We start from the raw sequence: 19,045 nt of genomic DNA, 5'->3' as shown, positions 1-19,045 counted from the left end.
GGTGGTCGGAGCAGGCCTCTACATGGCTAATTACTTCCCCATCGATGTGATACAAACACTCTTTATGCCTTAATGGGTTTGCATGACAAGGGGGCAGAACACTTGATAGACCCCTGGAACACACATTTTCAGTGAAAAGGGTGAGGACTAAACTGTCTTGGTATTGGCTGTCCATCCCCATTCCTAGGGCTCACTATTTGTTTGCCTACCTGGAAGACAGATAGGGGAAATGTCCTAAAAGATCAGAGCCCAGATGTATCATAGAATTGTGTTGCCCTTGCCTCACACAGTGTGGCACCTGCGCAACACAATCCTTAAATTAAATTTGTGTAGCTTGGTAAATCTGGAGTAACGCAGGACAGCGCAAGTCAAGAAAACAATTTCCCAAAATTGGAAAATCCTCATTTCAAACAAACTAACCTTCAACGCTCTGCTTTTTTCCTTTAGAAAAAAGTGTGAGCATCAGGGACTTGCTGGTACACAGCGATCTGAGAAAACCCCAAATTGAACAGCAACTGACTCTATGGAATCAACCTCGAGTCAAGGTACACTACGTAACAATTGCCTGGTGGAGCGGATAAGGCCGGGGATATGGGAGCGGTGCCTCGAAGTCACCATCCGCCAGATATCAAAGCTGGCATTAGCCACCCTTTCCATGAAAAGGCTGGCAGAGTCTGGATTGTGGGGTCCCGTTGCGGGCCCCCTCAGTGTTGGGGGCCAGTTGTGTACTGGGGGAGTACCCATTGTACCCCCCTACAATTACATTCACAAGGTAGCAGGCACTCCGCAGTGCAACCAGCAGCACCCGCTGCAATGTTAAATGGCTGGATGGGACCGCCGTGGTGGCGGTCGGATCGTGATCATGGTGGGGGGCCACCGCCTTACAGGTGGGTTGTCCCGATCCCACTACAATGCACCATCGTAATCGGCCCCAAAGTCACCATATGAATCTCAACAGCAATAACGTAATATACACTATCAAATGCCCTTGCAACTTTTGGTAGATAGGGATGACGACCAGAAAAATCTGAATCAATGTACACAGGAGCACTCTAAAGTGCAAGAGAAGCTCCACAAAACTGACAACAAACTTTTTGGAAAAAGGACACTCTGACATGGATCTGAAATGGACCATAATAGAAAGGATGGACAACACTAGGGCCATAACAAAAAACTATTAACCAAAGAACAACACTGGGTGTATAAGGTAGGGACATACAGAACAGGACTAAATGATGTAATTCCATGAGGACAACGGAGATACTAACTAATGTATATCCCAGGGGACATCTGCATACATTTATATACCCAGAGGTACACACATGATCCCTCTTTAGGAGACTGGCAGATAAAAAAGGGGGGGGGGGGAATAATCAACAGCCAGATGCCAACCAAAATGCACCGAGCAGCATACTATTGATATACTACTCTTACGTAGTTAAACACACTTATGCACACAACAGGGGCCTATCTCTCATCATGGATAATGTGACCGCTCATCACAATGAGCACATTGACCCATTGAGGAAACTTTTTCACACCCTATAGCCCTGAAAGCTAAACTAAAACACTCTCATTTCCCATATACATTCAAGAAAAAAATGTATGACCAGTTTTTCCGGTCATTTGAATTGAGGTAAAACACACATACAATGGTCATTATTGCTTCTTCTTGACCATACTAACATACATAATGGTCAACTTCACTATAAGGACCAATTACCTTTGAAGTTTTATCGTTTAAAGAATGACCAGTTTTTTCCGGTCATTTCAACTGAGGTAAAACACACATACAATGGTCATTATCACTTCTTCTTGACCATACTAACATACATAATGGTCAAATTCACTATAAGGACCAATTACCTTTGAGGTTTTATAGTTTAAAGAAAACTCATATACGACATTCAAAAAACACGGAACTCTCTAAATAATGGGCAATGTTATCAATAACCTCATCACAGAGCTTGACCTTCTTTCTAGCTTTTAGTTCAGAGTCCTGGACTAATGAACTCGATCTCCCATAAAGCCACAGGCTTGTTTTGTAGGCTGTCATGCACACCGTATCCGGTCACGCTAAGCGCTGCTAACGTGGTACGGAACTAACGAACCGCTACCACAGAGCATGACCACTTAAATATTGGCGTCTCCCAGCATCCTTCTATTGAGAGCCAAGAGCGTTGCTTTTAAAATTGTAGTTTAACATCGGACTCACCATAAGACAGGATTTTTCATTAAAATTTCAAACATGAACTGGTTACCTGCTCCAATTTGGAAATGACAGCGTATTACATGTAATAAGGTAACACCAATGCTATCCTATGGGAAGGTTAGGCTTTGCAGTGGTATAAAAATGTTTAAGAGGTTTTCACTACCAAGACATGTAAAACTTTAAAGTGCATGTCGAATTTTTTAAATACACTGCACCCTGCCCTCTTGGCTGCACTAGGCCTACCTTACGGGTGAAATATATGTATTAAAAGGGAAGGTTTGGGATTGGCAAAAGGTTTATTTTGCTAGGTCGAAATGGCAGTTCAACGCAGCACACATAGGCTACAATTGTAGGCTTGGGACATGTTTAAACTGCTACTAAAGTGAGTGGCCCAATCAGGGCTGCAGGCTCACTAGTAGCATTTAATTTACTGGCTCTGGGCACTTACAAGAAAGGTAAATGCCAATTGGGTATAAGCCAACCTTACCGTGTTTTAAGGAGAGAGCACTTTAGTACTGGTTTGCAGTGGTAAAGTGTACAGAGTCCTAAAGCCGGCAAAAATAAAGTTAACAGCAAAACAGGAGGTCTGTAGGCAAAAGGTTAGGGGAAAACCACACCAAGAATGCCAATTTTAATCGTAAGGTATTTAAAAAAACTGAGAATAAAAAACGTTTATGCTGGATGAATGATTTAATGATGTTCTTTCTTCCAAAAGCATCTCTTTTCTTTATAGGTACCTACAAGAGAGAGAGAGTTAAAGGGTCAGGGAGAGTCTGGTGGTGCATTAAACAGGCATGTGGTGTATTCAAGACCATGCAGCCTTGGAATTCAGTGCACCCACATTTATTTGCTCCGCAGAGCTTTGGGCACCAGCACTCATTCTTTTACAAATAAACACTAGCTATAGCCCATTCATCCAGAGGCAATTAAAATCGCCATCGATAAAATTGCCAGAGGAGAGAATGCAATAATGTTCCCCATTCAAGTAAAGTCCAAAGAGCAAAGAGTAAGGTCCAAAGAGCAAAGAGTATCTTCAGTCAAATGATACAGAGATCCCAATATGCTAAGCGGCTTATATATCTGCATGTAACGTATAAAAATGCACCATCTGGATTTATAATTAGCATGCAAAGAAAGCAGGAGATTAAATTACTAAGTGCCATGATGTCACAAGTCAAGTTAAAAAAATATGATAGACCAAAACCAGATAATTATTGTTGACACCCAAAGATTATAAATGGCTGGATCACAGCCAATGTGTTTCGTTCACTACTGTGAAATTCTTCAGGGCCTGCTTATTATGCACAGCCAATATACCATGATGTACGTCTTGTAAAAGAATAATAACAATACAAATTTGTAAAGCGAGAACAATCACCCATAAGGGTTTCCAGGCACTGGGGGCCGTTGGGAAGATTAAGCAAGCTATTGCCCAGAGTCACATGGTGCTGGGATAATCCCCTGCCAGAGATCGAACTGTGATCCCCAGAGTCCAGCGTCATTCACCCTGGCCGTGGCGCCACACCACTCCCTAAAATGGTTGTTCATCACATGGAAATAAACCATATATGCACAAGGTCCCCATTAGATTATAAACCCTGGATCCTGTCAATCTCAGGCCAGGCTATCCCAATGCTTGAAGCCTTAGTCCATGTCTAGGCTAGTAGACAAAAGGCAACTTGCACCACGTGAGTCCAATTAACTCTTCCGTTCTTGTATGGTATATTTCCAGATGGTGAACTATAGTTTTACAAGGTGCATACTATGGTATATTAGCTGTGCATAATAAGGATGTCCTGAAGAGGTTCACAGTGGTAAACGAAATGCGTTAGCTGTGTGTTTTTTTGCTGTAACACCTGGATCTATATGTCTACTGTACAAGCACAATAAAGAAGATATGGAACATTCTACATTCTGATTTGGGTTATTTTAATCTGTTATTCATTGTTGGTGCACCACTATATGTACTTTTCTACATTGTGACCTTAGGTCACACCCATGAGCAGCAGGTGCTTATAGCGAGTATACAACGTTTCTTTGGAAGTTACTTACTTTATCACAAAGAGGAGGTGCTGTTCATTGGGATCACTGCTCATTTTGTATTGCTGAGAAATATGCCTTTTTTTATATGTGGCAGTTTTAATAATTTGGGAACCAGTGTTACCCTGTTTATGTTATAAAATGTGGATGGAAGGCCATCTAATCCTGGAGTTTTTCCTGTAGATATTTGTCTTATGGCATATTTTACTTCCTTTGGAGAAATTGGTTAAACTAGCATTTTGTTTTGCGACTGAGTGATTTTTGGCAAATCCATTGAGTTCAACTACATTCCTACCTTTGACTCCTCTGAAATTTTTGTGACCGTGTACAACCACAATCACATTGCATACATGCTAAGTTTATTGCCCCTTGTATGCTTACAACATCACTCAATGTGCTACATATAGCACATAGCTGTCTGCTGCGAGTACCACTATTAATTAGAAAGGCCACTAAGCACCCCAACATACCTCCCTCTCCTTGGCTGCTGGAAAGATGTGATTTGCAATCCACCAGTCGCAGTCAATCAATTTGAGTCCTATATTCTTTGTCTGCTGCAGACAACTCTGCCAGTCTACCATTGTTTATTAGCACCTGAAATTCTATGACTTGGATTTCTTGCTGTGCTGCACTAATCTTTCTAGACCACCCCTAAACCAGTACATTGTTTTGATACATAGTCCCCCAAAGGGACCACCATAAAAGTGTCCTACTCAATCGCTGTACAAGATGCAGACCTCTCAATTTCTACAGAGTTCTTATGAATTTGCTTGGCTATTGCCACTCATAATGCAGAATCATGCAGTGCCTCAGGTTGCAATCTCCACATATGGGCAGTCCTCATGCCGTCTCACTTGCAGTTGAAGAGGGCTATTATTAGACTCATCTCTGGGCAGGTATTCAACTTGTTCTACTTTTCCCCCTCTATATCCCAGTGCTCAGGAACATATGCAATCTTGTGTATAGGCCATGAAGTGCCAAAATATAGGTGTATTTGTGGGTCTACGGGTACATCTCCCTCCATGTATCTACCAGCTGCCAATTCTACTCCTATGAGGCAAGCCTCTATGTTAGTAGTTACAAGGTAATGATCTAGCTAGCACTGCATCTAACACCATATTGTAGTCTCCACCCTGGATGCCACTGCAGCCATATATTGAACCAAATGTGGGATGAGTAACTCCCAAAACTATATTGGGCCTTTATTTGGAGCATAGATACTGGCTAGGGAAAGGGACTCCAGGGGCCACCCATATCATTGTGCCATATAAGGGATGACGTGTGACAACAACCTATCCGCCCCATGATCATCACAGGGCATGTAGGTATACCCATAACACAGACATTTCATGCGGGCATGCTATCTCATCTCTTCAAGCAAGAGTGGATTTTGTACCTTCTAGCTACTTTAGCCATTCCTCTGACATTATATGTTTCAGTCTCCTAGGGTATTCTGTGACATGAACATTGTTCCTGGGGGAACGACTTTCCACAGTCCTGCTCCTTCTTGCAAAGGAGCAACCATTTGAGAGAGTGCCTACTCCTGCACCTGCAATTCCCACAACGAGGGCCTTAAATAATGACAGGACAGACTCATTGTATGTCACCCTCTCAGTTAACATGTTATGATCAGTGAAGGAGGCCACCTCTAACTTCACTTCATCAATCTTCCCCTCCAGTGATCCCTTCATGTCAGATACAGCTTCAGTGGTCCCTTCAGGTCAGATAAATTGTTCAGCATTACCTTTGACTACGGTTTCTACTTTACACATCATGTGTCCTTCCTGAAAGCCTCCAGAGTGCTGTGTCCCAGATAAAGATTTTAATAGGAGGACCTTCTCTGATCTTGTTCTCACCATTATTCCTCTTTTGGGCACCACGCCATCTCACTTACTTTACTCTACTTGTGACCCCTTTCAGTTCGTGAATCTCTGGTCCAATTATTCCACTCCACCTCGCGAGCTAGCTGTAGACTGTGTCGAGGATAATCAGTTCCCATGTTGTAGGGGCACAAGGTGCTTCTCTGGTATTATATTTCAGTGAAGAAAATAAACTTCATGACAGTCAATGGAAAGATTATAATCACGCTGTATTATGGACAGGCTCCTTGTACAGTACAGCCTACTTTCTGCAATGGGTGGTGCCTTTTATTTTCACTGGGATCTAGCACATTTTCCTATCACTGGGTATCTAGAGGATTTCCAGCTCAATAATGATGCGTGTAGCCGCTTGCACAGATCCCAGTAAAACTCAGAGTTCCTCAAACCCTCACAAGCCAACAGTCCTGAGTACCTTGCCCGTCTCAGTGGCATTCCAGGTTTCCAAGTACAGTGCTGCCCGCTCTCATGAGTAAAAGCAATGTCTACAACCAGTGGACCTATTATGCGGCTGTCATACCCAGCTACTCAATTCTTACGCAGTATCATAGGCTTCCATCAAAGGGCCTTGTTAATGGCACTGTTTGTTCTTCACGCATTGGTTTCAGTCCCTGTGGCTTTCCCCCACTACTTGGTCAGTTTTCAGAGCATGGTAGTGTCAAGGGAGGCAGAACCTCAATCCATTACCTGCAAAAAAGAGCACAGCTGGTCCAGAGAGCTCTCTGAGTGCATGTCTGCTCACATTGGCCGCAAATCCTACCCCCTTGTCACATATATTGTGCTCCTGACAAAAATGTACTGCAACAAGATATTTCCTGTCATTCTGTTAATGGGCATTAAATGTTCTTTCCATAATTCTTGGAATTTTTTATTTTTGTGGACCCCACATCAATTATAAGTCATACACAAATGTGCAGAAGATTCAGAATTTGCTTCTCTTTATTGCTTCGTTCATTGCCACACTTTTTGTGAATCTTATTTTATGTCATGTAAGACTTATTTACGATGTCCATGTACATTGGCAGTTCATACATATATGATGTTGAAATTGGGTAGAAAGAATGTATGCATCAGGGCTGTGGATACTGGCTAACATGACAGCTGCATGTAATCCTCAGTTTGCTTACTAAGCTGTTAAACATTTAGAGGGCTTAAGTCCCCTACTTGATGAGTGTCAGGTGGCCTCACTTTGATAATGCACTTGATATACTCGCTATTTTGTATTTTTGTTCCATTTGAAATCTGATCCCATGTTTTCTAATCAGAGTAGAGTGGAAGACGGTTACTGAAGTTTGGGATAAAGCCAGGTTGGAGACCACTGTTCTTGATTAGCTAACAAGGCTTACAGTGCTGCTCTCCCTGTTTGCTACTTTGTCTGGGCTGTTCAGGTTCCCTACCCCTTCTCAGTGCAGGCAAGTGATTGTGTGACCTCACTTGGAGTCCTTTTCATGTGCTGATGGCCCTGATTAAGGATGTTCTGGTTCTGATGAGCTGCTGTAATAGTAGAGAAAGAAGATGATTTAGGCATATTTCTCTTCAGATGGGCTGCAATCTCCATCAGAAATTACTGGGTATTTAAAATACCTTAACTGTGCATGGAGAGCCATTATCTATTCATCTACTGGTTGGATAGGTACTAAGCCGAGTTTGGTATACCATCTTGCACCCTTTAGGCTTTGGAATAATGTCCGAATCAGTGGTAACTAATGGTGAATATGTATAGCAATCTCATTTAATTTCCTATAATCAGTGGAAGGTATTAAGCCTCCATCACATTGCTTGACAAAAAAGTGGTACTCTTGCAGGAAGCTGTGACACTCTAATATAGCCTCTAAGTAAATTGTCTTCTATATATTTCTTTAAGCCTTCCTTCTCAGATCCTGAAAGGGTGTAGATTTACACATGTGGCAGAAGTCAAAATGCAGATTAACTGGGCATTCGTAAGGACAGGCAAGCTCTCAGCTTCTTTCTCATCATTACACATCAAGGTTATCTTAATACTCTGAGGGAACATTAGTAACTACGATCATATTATTTGAGTTGACCTCCAGGATTTGGGTAAAAGTTACTACATTGTTGTTTAAAGGAATTAGATAATAAGAGGCAGAATTTAGGGGCATATTTACAATATTTTGGCGTAGGGCAGTGCCAAAAGTCCTCTAGCTTTGCTGCCCTATGGCAAAAGAAAAGGGCAGGAATGCACCATATCTACAAGGTACAGTGCATTCCTGCCCTTTCTGTCGGTGCACAAACTGCAGCATAGCGCCAACAGAGGCATTCTTGCACTATGGTGCAAGGGTGTCTGTGTTGTTGGCATAAGTGGTTTTGTGCGGAAAGGGACACCATCACCTTGTGCAGGAAAGTGCCCTTCCTGCTCAAAAACAATCAAAGGAGGTGTTTTCCTTATTCCATGTGTGCTGCAGAATTCAGCACATGTGGAAATAGGAAAAAATGCACGCTTTGGGATGGCGTTAGTTTTGGCTCTGCCCCAGATTTATGCTATGTTGTAAATCTGGGTCAGTGTAAAAATCCATGGGTGTTGCATGGGAATACCCACAGCAACACCCATAAAAAACCCCTTCCACACAGAGTAAGACATTGTCTTACTCCATATATTCAAGGCCATGAAAATCCAAGCATGGTGACTTTGTAAATATGGGCCGGCGCACTGTCTCTCTGGAGTGTCACAAAAGTGTCCCTCCAGCTGCATAAAAGTACAGCCGGGGCATTGTAAATATGACCCTTAATGTTATGCTACATTGTAGAAAGTTGATTTTAGGGGTTTGTTTCTATGAATAATAAATATGGAATTCCTAACACTATAGTCAGTGCTGGAAATATTTATCTAAAGTATTTTTTTCTGGGAGTGTAAGGAAAGACATCAGTAAACGTACAGAACTATGTGTTTCTGGTCTAGACTCTAGCGGCTTACCATCAGCCACGTAAACCACTTCTGCCGATGAGGCTTGCATTTTGGCAACCTTAACCCTTTTATTTGGGGCAGTACAAAACTTATGGACTTCACTAGTGGCAACACACAAGAACAATGTAAACTTCAATTGGATAAATCCCTCACTACTCATAGTTACAACTATGGAAAAGCTACTCTGTTAGTATCTGAGGGAATGTACCAAATTTCTAATGTTAGTACTTCCAGGAATTTAAAGACATTCCAAGCCAGTGAGCCACTAACTTGAGTGACCAAAAAAATACACATACACTTCATGGAAATAACCAGGGGGGCTTCTGGTGTAACTCAGAAATTGGTGATTGTCATTTGGACATTGCTATAAAGGGGACAATGTTCCTATGTAAGCAGGAATGGACTTTATTACTAATCCATAGCTCCACACACTACTACCAGACCTATTTACATTATAATTAGGGCTCCCGGTTTTATGGTATTTATGTATTTGCCATTTCTGTCTGTATTTATCCATATTTATTTTGGTGCATTTTATCTGTATTTATCAACATTTGTTTATGCTACAAGTAAAAGACGACACTGTAGCTAGTATTTTTCTACATTTATTTATATTGACAATGCAATATGCACTTGGTTGTTATTGGTCAACACAATACATTCATCTGAAAACATTGCCATTCGCAGAATGTGCCAAATATGCTTAAGAGTGCTACGCAAGCCATTTGTCTCAGAGCCTTGCAGTTTCTGTCATCGGCCCAGTGTGTCACATCCTCTCCCACACTGAACACCACACTGAGAGAAGCTCACACTGCCTTCAGCTACAACCGAATTGTGCCCTGCTATAAACACGTGGAAGAAAAACAATTCAAATTATGCCCCAGACAACAGTAAAATGCTGCCTTAAAAAAAGTTACAAAATTCTGGAAAAAGCAAACACTCATAGGGATTACAACTTAAAGCTTTTACACTCATTATTCAGAAATCAATGAGTGTTTTTGCTTGAAAAGCTAAGGACATGAAAAGAAACGTCGCTTCACAGGCAAAGTCTGTAAGGTGGCGCAAATGTGTTTGGGTTTGAATAAAACTAATCTAGCCACTTTGCTTATTTGGGTATGTATTTATTGTTTGTATTTCAAAACCTTTTTTCTCCCCTCCTGAGGCTGCATTTTGTAATAGAAAAATGTCTGAAAATACATTTGCAGCAAAAGTGTTTCCTCTTTTTTTGGATCCATTTCACAGGGGAACAAATGATGGAAAGGAGAGGAAAGAATAGTCACGGTTTTCTGCAAGTCAGGAAAAGGGCCTAGCGAGGCAACTCTTTGCTGGAGCATGTCAGCACTGAAAAATGTGCTAGTATTGTTCTGTTTTTAAATATAAATACAGACAAAGGAAAACTTGTTTTCCGTCTGTATTTATATGTAAAAATCAGTTTAAATGGAAAATCAGGAGCACTCATTATAATACAGCACTAGTGTGTCACCTAAACTGCTAACCCTAGCGCAGACCGGAAAAAAGAAAAATGACCTGCAGGGAAGATCAGATCGATTAATGTAAAAAATGGTAACAAAATTAAATGTACACATACAATTTTCTTTATTGTGTCTGTATCATAGGTAAAATCGATGATTAACATGCATGAACTATCTTTTTCTAAGGGTCAACATATTGTAATGCAATCAAAGTTCTGTGTGGAATATTCAGAAAAAAAGTAACTGTCTGTGCAGATTAATCAGAAAAAAAGTAACTCACAGACCACGTATGTTACACTCCAGGCCCCAAAGTGAGTAAACGGTGGTCTTGGTACATCATGTGTGTTTTTAGTTCCTTCGACCCCATATATGCACATGTGTACCAGGTAAAAGTGGATCTACAAATTGCAAAATTTGAGACTTTTCATAACATCTAATGATCCCCAATTATGAGTTTAATTCAATATTAAGTAAAAGAGCTGGTATACAACTTTCTAACACTAAAGCCAAGTTTAGTCTTTATTGCTAATAGATCAAGAAGGCTCTTGGCAAACTGTTTATGTATTAAAAACGATAATACTCAAACTGATTCAATTCATGATTTCAATGGAAAGATTGCATTAGCCCAATTGGGAATTGTTAATGAATTTTTTAATTATTACTCAACCTTACATATTGAACCTAATTTTGAAGACCCTGCCCTGATTAATAATGTTTTACATAAATGTGGATTACCCAAAGTTTCACAGTCAACCAACCAACTCTCCAATTGCTATGGAATCAATCTAGATGGTAAAGACAAGGAAGACCCCTGTTCAATAGCCTGTAATAGGACTCTAGTATTATGGGCAGAATATCTATTTTTCATGAAATCAGATTGCTCAGGATGAGTAATGAAATCCAGTTTGGAGGTTAATCTGGTTGCAAGAATTTTAGTGTGGAGTTTACAATCTTGATTTATTCAGGAAATAGGGGCCTGGGCTGTAAATTCTGTTCCATTCGCAGAATTTATGGAATTTGGGTAATTTCGCGTTCCACGGAGACCGTGGTATTGCCTAAAATTGCGCGATCAGCTGCTTCGTGGGATTTTTTGCGTGTTCAAGAGATATTTCTCCCCCAGCACGCAAACAGTGTTTGCAAACAGGAAAAAAGCATCCCGAACGAGCGAAACAACCAATTCCACCAGTTCGCTGAACTTTTGCATGCTCGCGGAGATTGTTTTACCGTTTCGCTGAGATTTGCGTAGCGCGACTATGCAAATTCTGCCCACCCCTATTCAATACAATGGACGGGTCGGGTTTTGGAGGAACTATAACTAAAGCTTCAGTAAAGGAACAACAAGTTGAGCCTGAAACATCAAAAAAGGAAAAACGTTTAAATAAATAAGGAATAAGTTGTGGGCAAATTTTTTATAAAATTCCACTAGAATACCATCGGGAACTGGAGATTTACCCTGCTTCAAGGATTTAATCCTTCTCAAGGAAACAACATTGAGATGATTTCAAAATTTTGGAATAACAAACTTTCTACATCTTTCTCATATGATACATGGAAGAAAACATGGTTAAATAATATTTAAGGATGGTTACCTGTATCACTACATCAAACAAATTCCTTTATTCATTTTTTACTGCTTATGAACTCCTTTAAAGTTATTTTCAAGATAAACTTCTATCTACTTTAAATTGTTGGCACTTTAATTTGCATCCAGGATCGTTAAAACATATGCTTTTTTAATGTAATTTTGTTCTTACATTTTAGAGTGGTCTGGGATGTTATTAAAAAAATATTTAAATTTTCCGAATTAATTTTATTTGATATTTTGATACGAAAATCCACTGCTCTTTCTAAGAATCTGTCTGACATTAACTGCATAGTATTAAATTCTTTATTGTCGGCTGCGCTAAAGTCTTTTACTGCATTTTGGAAAGATGTGTCTCTATTATCTTTTCATGTTTGGTGGACATTGATTATTTTTACTCGAAGAGGTACAAATGTATCCTTGTCAGGTATTGATCATAATAATACCTCTTATCATTCATTTTGGAAACCGATTGATGATTATATTAGTTCATACTTATAATGTTTAATTTATCTATTAATTATAATTAGTATATGGTAATCATAAGTAGCTCTGTTGAAAAAAGAAATGTTTTACATAATAATATTTAGTTTTTCTTCCCTTCCCTTTTTAATGTATTATTCTTCACACTATATTGTACTTGTTAAATATTTGTATATATTGTTCTTGACAGAAAGGTTTTTCAGGGTACTTACTATGGTACTCTTTTTTGTATTGTCGTAGCTTATCATAAAGATCAATAGACTATTTTGAACATTAAAAAAAGTGGATCTGCGGCATTGTGAGCGTGAATCCCTCAGTATAGGTTTGTGTATATTCCAGGTGCCCCGAGAAGATATTTTTTGACTTGTATGTGGAAACCGCAAAACAATGGAGGGAAAGTGTTGAAAACTTGTGAAAAGTTGCATGAAATATGTAAAAATCATGGTTGTTTACATCTGTCAGTACGCAAAGAACTCCTCACAAGGAACCTTATATAAAAAGGCAAACATATTGCATATCTTATGCTGGATTTCACGAGAATTTCATATATCCCGAAAAGTGATGGCAAATTTCAGCATTTTACTAGAAGGGTGGAATGGGAGATGATGATATGACGTCTGCCCAATGACCTGCATGTTGAGTGTTACATTATTAAAAGCAGAGCCCTAACCGATAGTCAGCATCCCCCTCAAGTATTTAAGCAACACTTATGAGTAAGAGGAATATGTCAAGTAATGCCATGGCAGCACCCTGGCAAATAATGGCATCACTTCTATCAGCATTGACTTTTGTGGAACAAAACGTTTGATGGGCTATCAGCTAGCACAGTTAACAATGCCATTATGTTGCCAACGCATTTGGGAATTCTATTCTGCCTAAGAAGAATATATTACATGTCTGTGTTTTCAAGGCCTCCACTTGCCTGGTCTGCTCGCAGTATTTTTTGTTGGGATACATAATCTTCTCATAACTACATGCCTGTATAGCTTGTAAAGAGAAACAGTGCTCCCAGTTAATGTTGTACACTGAATTATTGGAGTATGTGATCAGTACCATAAGACCTGCATGCACAATCCATGGCTTTTGAAAAGTCACATTGCAAAATGTAGCAGTAGGCCACAAAAAGTCTAGATGTCTAGATATGTCTGATAGAAATGGTCCTCCTTAATTAACCTTTTTGGCAATGACCAAAAGATGATTGCTCACTCACTTGGTACAATGTAGAACTGATATGAAAATGAGTACCACACTGCGCTTGAACACCAATCTTTCCTTGGAAACAAACTGCAAAGATCTTGTGAAGTGCACAAATAATAGACTGTGGGAGAGTTCCCAAAAGGTTTGCATGACTGCCAGGTTGCCACTTTTTTCCTCTTTTCCCCCTTTCCTGCACTTACTAAAATGGAGGTATTCACCAGGCACTGTTTAGCACTGTTTATCACCCAAAAGGGTATGCTGGCACTGTGCTGTGGTGTCATTTGATACAAACAACCAATTGGTTCTGTCGGGTCAAACAATTTCTTTGTAGTATTGAAAAACATTTTTTTTGAAGGATGGTAATTTATGTACACGATAAGCTTGAACACACACAAAGAGATAAATTTGTCAAGTTCATAAAGAAGAAATGATATATTTACTTCATATTTCCAAAATCCTAAAATGAGGTCAAGAATTACCAAGACAATAATGAAAACGAAAAAAGAAAATAGGCTGTCTGATAATTCAATTAGAAAAACGGAGCATGTGGGCATGATTATAATGACAAAGTGAGTGTAGTGACAAAGTGATAACAGGGTGAGATAATGCTGTACATATATAAAAGCAAGAATTGAGTACACAGTCCAATAACACATCAATAATGGCAGTCACCCTAGCATGGTAAATGCATTACAAAGATTGGTGTGCTAGGGGACCTGTTGAAACATGGACAAAACAAGGTCGACGTTTCGACCCTGACATGTAGCATAAATTAACAATGTCAAGACGGGTCTTCTTCAGGACGAAGTGATAGGATGGACAGCCTGCAGAGAGAAAGTTCTGGAATTAGTATGTGTACAAGCATGTGTCAAACCATATCAATGCATGGGGTGCATACATAGTACCCACTAGTTCTTCAAAATATCTAGGGAGGCACATGAGTCTCTGCCCAGAGGGCTTTGGGTGAGAACACCAGGGTTTTAGTCCAAATGGTAGATCTAGGTAACATCAATCAGTTCCCTAGGGTAATCATGAAAGATATCGTGAGAGAGGATAAAAACTGGACTTTCCTTAGTGTGATGGAATAATGAATAAAGCCTACCTGATGTTGAAGATTAAGATAAGTAGGCGATTATTCCTGGTGCTCTGAGGTCTCAGCCAAGTCAATTACTTATTTGGGAGACAGTGGCGTCCTTACTTAAGGGTTCAGAATCCGTCCAGTTGCATGAATTCGCAAAATAATATGAGCGAAAAACACAGAATGGAGAAAACATACCTGGACTTTTCAGGCAGTGGCGAGTGGACATATTATTTGTACCAAAACGCGGCTCTGTGATAATTCAAGGCATCATTATTGCTGTGAAAAGTAGAACGGAAAAAACTAGGCTTAATATAAAATGCCTGAGCAAGTATAACTAATGGCTGGGCAAGGTTCTAAAGACTGCATACCTTCTGTCAGCAGGCCGACGGCAGACTTCCGTGGATTGTGCCAATTGTCGCGTGAATGCACAAAGTTACCTAGTGCGCTTTACACTAGGACTGGCGTGCACCAGATGCGTGCAGCAGCTATGACCAAGCCCTGGACAGGAGTTAAACGAAAACAGACTTCCTAGTTACTAAGTTAGTGACTGGGATTAACAATGGTTTTGGCTTGTATAATGTTGGGTACTTTCTCAGATTGCTCGAAGTAATTAACACATGAACAAAAAAGTTCATATACATTAAATATAGTGCTTAAAATGAATATGGACTTCTTGTCACATACTTCAACTTTGGACCTAATTTTTCCAATGTGAGTGGGGAGTCAAAATATGTCTCTAGAAACAATCTATAAACAAACATAAAAGTGTTCATATATGCTCAATATCGTATTTACAACAAAGACGGACATAATGGCACCCTCATTTGCACTATGTGTGGAGTGTCCAAACAAATGTGTTGAATGTAAATGGCATGGAAAAGGTAAACCTTCATGATTGAAAACATAAAAAATTCATGTGTCCTCAATATCTTATTTACAACAAAACGGACTTATTCCACTTGAGTCCACAATGGCACTCACATTTACAATGTATCTAAGGTGTCCAAACACATTGTTGAATGTTCATCGCACGTAAAAAGTGAGGGTTCATGATTGAAAACCACAAACGTGATGGAGTTTATGTGGTAGTCTTTCAAGAAATTGATACATACCTATGGTGAACCAAGTATGCAGCCATCAATCCATGTTGTTGGATGAAACAGAGTGCCAAGGCCATACTAGATATAGTTTAACAACTATTATACCTCTCATGTCAAGGGCAACGCATGGGTAAATTGTTTTTGCTTTGATATATCAAACCAGACCCACTTTCAAAGCAGGGGTTAGAAGATGTCTTTACAGAGTGACAACCTGACTGTCTGGCATGGGGACGTGTACAGTCACCTATACCTAAGTTGACCCATCTGTTTGTAAGTCTCCTCCATTTCGTTCAATCCAGTGGCAACTGTGTTTAATAAATGGATCCACTTACATTCTTTGAGATTCAGCAAAGCTGAAAGGTTACCCCCCCCCCCTTAGATGTAACTGTATTTTCTCAAGCACAGTCCATCTAAGGCTCTCAGGGTGATGTACTGAGTTGACGAAATGGTCGACAAGTGGCGCCCCCTGTGTGTGACATCTAATCCTACTGATGTGCTGTAGGATGCTGCACTTAATCTTTTGTGTCGTTTGACCCATGCATAGTTTATCACAGGGGCATTTAATGATATAAATCACGTTGGTGCTGTTGCAGTTTGTGAAATGTGACAACGTATATTTATGATTGTTATGTGAAAAACAGTTTCCTTTGATGGTAAGTGGGCATGTCTTGCAATGACCACATTTGTGGTGACCATTCACTGGAGGCAGATTGAGTTGTGTCCTTAGGTCAGGTTGTTTAGGGGTTTCCAAATATGCACAAACTACAGAGTCTCTGATGTTTCTTCCACGTTTGAATGCAAATAATGGATCTTCTGTGATTCCAATTTCTGTTGACTTCAAGTTCTAATATTGTTTAATTATCCGCTTGATCTCATGGCTTTTTGGATTGTAGGTAGTGACACAGACAATCTTGTCACTTGGGCGGTCTTCAGTTTGACTTCCAGCAAAGCCTCAGGGGGCAGTACCAAGCCCTTTTCTTGGCGCGTTTCAGAAGGCTCAATGGGTAGCCTCTATCTTTCAGCCACTGTGTCAATTTTTCTGATTCTTTGCAAATAGTCGGATCTATGTGAGAAGTTACGACATAGGCGTAAACATTGCCCATACAGTAGATATTCACGAAGACTCGGATGGTAGGAGTTGTATTTGAGCCAGGTATTATGCTCTGTGGGTTTTCCATATAGGTTGGTGGAAATCATACCTTCTTCAATTTGCAAAGTAAGGTCTAAGAAGCTGATAGAGGTCCTACTGGACGCCATTGTGAACTGAATGTCTCTGGACCTACCATTCAGCCAGATGCAAAAATCATTCAGTGTAGCTTCACTGCCGGACCAGATCATAAAAACATGGTCAATATACCTCTTTCACATACTGATGTTGTCTATGTAGGGGTTATCGATACTGAAGAGGTGTTCCTCCTCGTACACATCCATGAACTGGTTGGCTAAGCTAGGGGTGAAGTCTGCCCCCATAGCCACGCCATTGCACTGTAGGTAGTGTTGATTTTGAAACACAAAGTCATTTTTTACACTGCTATTTCAATAAGAGCTACCAAAAAATCAGTAGGGACCCAATGTGGTGCTGTACGTTTGTCTAGTACAGATCTTGTAACTTCCAAAGCCATTGATTGTTGGATACTTGTGTACAGGGAGGAGACATCAAGTGTAGTCAAGACTTGTGCAAATGTATCGAAAGGTTGATTTTCCACAGTTTGGATCATGTGCATGGTATCTCTTATATACAATTTGGTTTGTTCGACCCATGGCTGGAGGAAGCAGTCTATATATTGATTCAGGGGTTCCAGAAGGGAACCACATCCTAACACTATTGTCTTCCTGGTGGCTTCTCAAGGTTTTTAAGCACCTTTGGCAAGGTGTATTTGGTTGGAATCCTGAGATTCTTCTGGTTAAGGAGATCGAATTCGGGCTCACTGAAGAAGCCTTCTTCCAATCCCCTTCTGGTGAGATCCTAAATCAGTTTCCTAATGTCTGGTGTGGGATCCTTGGGGATGCGTTGATAGTGGTTACAATCACTCAGTTGTCATAATATCTCTTCAACATAGTCAGCCCTATTTTGCACCACTACAGCTCCGCCCTTATCTTCCGATTTTATGGCAATGTTGGGATTGTATTTTTGTGATGTTAGAGCTTATTTTTCATCCAGATTTGTGTTGTATTGAATATACTTGTGTTTTCTAGAATCACCATTGTCTCTTTCAGTATTGTTTGTTCATACGCAATGATTTTTTGACTTATGAGGAATGTAGGTGGGGTGAAAGTTTAGGGAGATTTGAATGGTGTGGCTGCAGTGGGATTGGCAATTGAATCTCATTGAGCGAAGAAATATTTCAATGTTATCTTTCTGAAAAACTGCAGGAGTTCTAACTTGGTGTTGAAAGAATCCGGAGGCTTGGTGGGGACAAATGAGAGACCCATGGAAAGGTTCTGATTCTCCGCCCCGTGTCTCTGGGGAGTCACAGGAAAGTGCTGTGGGTGAGCCAACCACTATATTAAGGTTATAAAGGGATCGACAAATTTACAGCTATTTCAATATACCTTAGTACACATCATTTTCTCTAGAATAGATAAGATTATAAGCACTCTAATGTGAATTGTGTAAAAAATTATTTTTATTAATCTCTGTTCGACACCACAACTGCATACATTTGTTCATAAAAATATGTTAAAAACAATTAATATAACATTTTACAATTGCAAAAATACAAATTTAAAAAAAAAAATTTTAAGAACAAAAGCGTCAGACCTAGTAACAACCTAATTGAAGGTATGGTTTAAGTCAACAAACTATAAATTAAAGCAATAGCCATAACATCCATATGACGATGTTCATTAGGAGATATCTTAAGCTAAACAGGTATCCCCTAAATACTTGTTCGGTAATAACGAGCACGTAAGGATGCAAGTGAAAGGGTGAGACCAAACGAAGGTTGAGGGATTCACAAATATTGCATAGGCTTGTTTTCCAAATAAAGCGACCATATAATCACAGAGCTTTTGTGAAAGAATCTGCTCAAATACCTATAATATACAAAGTGTTAATGTTTGTACTGTTGAGACTAA

The 19,045-nt window shown here is 39.9% G+C and overlaps 1 long non-coding RNA gene across 1 annotated transcript in view; it reads right to left on the bottom strand.

Annotated features, from left to right (window-relative positions):
- Window positions 1-15,265: 15,265 nt before the first annotated feature.
- LOC144767462 (uncharacterized) overlaps window positions 15,266-19,045 on the bottom strand; it is a 169,300-nt gene continuing 165,520 nt past the window's right edge. The window contains exon 4 of the long non-coding RNA XR_013598213.1: window positions 15,266-15,365. This is a non-coding gene — a long non-coding RNA (uncharacterized LOC144767462). The remainder of the gene's footprint in view (window positions 15,366-19,045) is intronic.

This window comes from Lissotriton helveticus, chromosome 7 (assembly GCF_964261635.1).
Source record: "Lissotriton helveticus chromosome 7, aLisHel1.1, whole genome shotgun sequence".
Taxonomy (NCBI): domain Eukaryota; kingdom Metazoa; phylum Chordata; class Amphibia; order Caudata; family Salamandridae; genus Lissotriton; species Lissotriton helveticus.
The sequence above is the reverse complement of the archived record's forward strand: the minus strand, read 5'-3'. Positions and strand labels throughout refer to the sequence as shown.